This window comes from Erythrolamprus reginae, chromosome 12, assembly GCF_031021105.1.
Source record: "Erythrolamprus reginae isolate rEryReg1 chromosome 12, rEryReg1.hap1, whole genome shotgun sequence".
NCBI lineage: Eukaryota > Metazoa > Chordata > Lepidosauria > Squamata > Dipsadidae > Erythrolamprus > Erythrolamprus reginae.
Genome location: NC_091961.1, coordinates 30,816,300 through 30,819,590, shown reverse-complemented (window position 1 = coordinate 30,819,590; position 3,291 = coordinate 30,816,300).

Here is a 3,291-nt window from a genome sequence, read left to right as displayed (position 1 = left end):
GTAAGTTTATGGGTTTGGGATTGTCCAGAACTCTGAAATGTGTCCATTTCTGACTGTGATTCGTTCACTGTTTTTATAACTGTATGCATGATGGGCTGCCAAACTTTTTGCTCTCACACTGTGTGGGTGGCTTATTTTGTGGGTGTGGCTTGCCAGCCATGTGACCAGGCGGGAGTGGCTTAATGATCATGTGACGGGGGTGGCTTAAAGGTCATGTGACTGGCTTAAAGATGGCCAACTTGATGACACCCATGTCCAGGGTTTGGGTTAGGGTGTCTGGCCTCTCCTCGCCTCAAAAAGATACAATTTCCCTCTCTATTTACTATGACTGAACATCCAAACTATACTTCTATGTATATATGCCATATGTGTACGTACATATTACACACAGGCACATAAAAATATATGTATGTGTATGTACATACACAGGCACGCACAGCTCTTCTAAAATTCTACACATTCAACCTCATTTACTGCGATAGGAAAAACACACCCAGAGGCCAGAAGGGAAAAAAGGAAATTAAAAAAATCAAAATTTTTCTATTGGTTCTGCGTACCTGGCCAAATTTTTTCTGCTGGTTCTGCGTACCTGACCTGAGTTGGTCCATGGGTTTCTTTCTTTCAATAGTTGCTGTTGAAGACTAGAAATGTTGGGTGTTTTGAAACAGGATTTCTGTTCTCCGGTGGAGTTGATAGATGTTGTATTTGGCAAGTGTTGGTCTGGGGAAGGCAAAATTGTGGGCTTCTTGCTTCAAAAACCATGAGCCAAGTTGTTACCTCCAGGGCTTTGTGGTGCAATCTTACCCACCGCGAAAGAAAATCAGAACACTGAGAGCTAGCTCCTTGCCAAGTTCTTTCCTCCTGACTAGTTTATAGTCAACTTGAGGAAAAGAATATTAGCTTTCAGTTTTTCTTTCCAAGGTAGGAATTCAGTTGGAAAGGAACAAGAGGTGGATTTATTGATAAAAGTGCCCAAATTGCAGTGTTTCTCAATGTTGCCTGTTTGAATTGGACTTCAACTGCCAGCCATTTTGGGAATTGTGGACTTCCCTTCCCAGAATAGCTTGCTGGGGAATTCTGGGAATTGAAGTCCACAGGTCTTAAAGGTTGAGAAAGATTGACTTAAAGGTTGCACTTAAAGATTGCTTTTGTTGCATCATCTGCTCAACAACCTCCTAGGCTTCACACTTAACCTAGGAAGGGAAAATGCCATGGCTGAAATCCACCCACAGATAATTAATCAATTGATTTGGGAATCGGAGAAAGTCCAGAATGATGAAATGTCGCTCACATCTTCCTACACATATCAATTGATAAAAGTCCAATCAAAATCACTGCCGATATCTGGTCTATGGAGATTCTCAATTCTCCAGATCAGAATTGTTCCAAAGATGCTTTTCTTATTTTATGTTATTTTTTTATTGAAAACATTTCACTTCTTATCCAAGAAGAACTGAAGGAGCTTCTTAGGTGAGAAGCGAAATATTTTTAAGGAAAAAAAAAACTCAAAGGAAATCTGATTACTTTTTGAAAAGAATCATTGGGAACACAGCCAAGGGTTTTGATCTGTTTTTAATATTGGATTTGTACATTGTGTATTGTGTTGTGAGCCGCCCCAAGTCTTCGGAAAGGGGCGGCATACAAATCTAATAAATTATTATTATTATGTCAGTACAACACAGCAAACGAGATCACTATGCTGGATTTCGTATTTCATCACCAGTCGGGCGCTTCCCAAGCACCTAGGACTGCGTGATGTAGCGGCGATCCCAGTAAAGCGGCCTTTTGCAATTGACAGATGGAGATTGTGTCAATTCCGATGGTTTTCAAATGTCTGCTGAGATCCTTTGGCACTGCGCCCAGCGTGCCAAGGACCACTGGAACCACTTTCACGGGCTTATGCCAGAGTCGTTGCAGCTCGATTTTTAGATCTTCGTACTTCACTAATTTCTCTAGCTGCTTCTCCTCAATTCTGCTGTCCCCTGGGATTGCGATGTCTATGATCCATACTTTCTTTTTCTCCACGATCACAATGTCTGGCGTGTTATGCTTCAGAATTCGGTCAGTCTGAAGTCGGAAGCCCCACAGTAGTTTTGCTTGCTCATTTTCGACCACTTTTTTGGGCTTATGATACAATAATAATAATAATAATAATTATTATTATTATTATTATTATTATTATTATTATAATAAGAGGTTGTTCTATTGAGCACTACGCGTTGAGTGTGGTTTCTTAGCCAGTTTTGAATCCATTTGGACGTGTTGCTATCCATCCCACATTTTTCTACTTTATTTAGTAGTAGGTTATGGTCTACTTTGTCAAAAGCCTTACTGAAGTCCAAGTAAACCATATCAACAGCGTTCCCCTGGTCCACTGATGTTGTCACTTTGTCAAAGAATGCTATAAAATATAATTTATTCCAGGTTTCAGAATAATCTGTAACCAATTTGTCCTTTAACTCTAAGATCAGTTTGTCCATCTCTGCGCATGTTAGCATTTTTATTAAGATTTCTTCTTCTGTAGGAACATCATTTTTTTTTTCATTTCTGGACATATGCTATTCTTGCCACCTGTTAAAATATGTAACATTAAGTACAGGGGGTGGACCAAAAAATGGAAACACCTTGCCAGCTCTTCTGTGGAATCCAGATGTGTGAAGTTCCCTTTGAACAGTTTTTGTGGAAACTGGGTTCTGTACGTGTCTATTGAGCTCTGCAGTGATTTTAGGAGCTGTGGTCTTGCGATCCGCTCTAACAATTCACTTTAGAGTCCGAACGGTCTCTCTCAGACAACTTCGACTTTCAACCAGACCGGTGCTTGGCTGAGGACATTTTCCCTTCTCTTTCAAAAGCAATCATGACTTTTGAGACATGACCTCTTGAAACGCCAAACATTCGGGCACTTTCTGTTACACTAGCGCCTGCCATTCGAGCACCAACAATTTGGCCTCTTTGAAAGTCTGAGAGGTCTGCCATTTCTAGAAGGTTATAACCAATTTCCTTAAATTTCTGTTTAAAAAAAAGGTAGTTTAAAAAAACACATCAAATAACAGAATTTTAAAAACCATTAAAATATGTCAAGTTTTGATTGATTTGAACATGTCCAAACATTATGATGCCAAAAAGTCAAGTGTTTCCATTTTTATGTCCACCCCCTGTATATTTTATTTTTCCCGTATTTGTCGACGGCAATTCTTTTACGTTGGAAACTGGTTGAAACTAAGTACTATGGTACCAAAGGCAGCTGACCCTAACCTAAAAAAACAAGAGGCCCAGCATCCAATCCCTCTC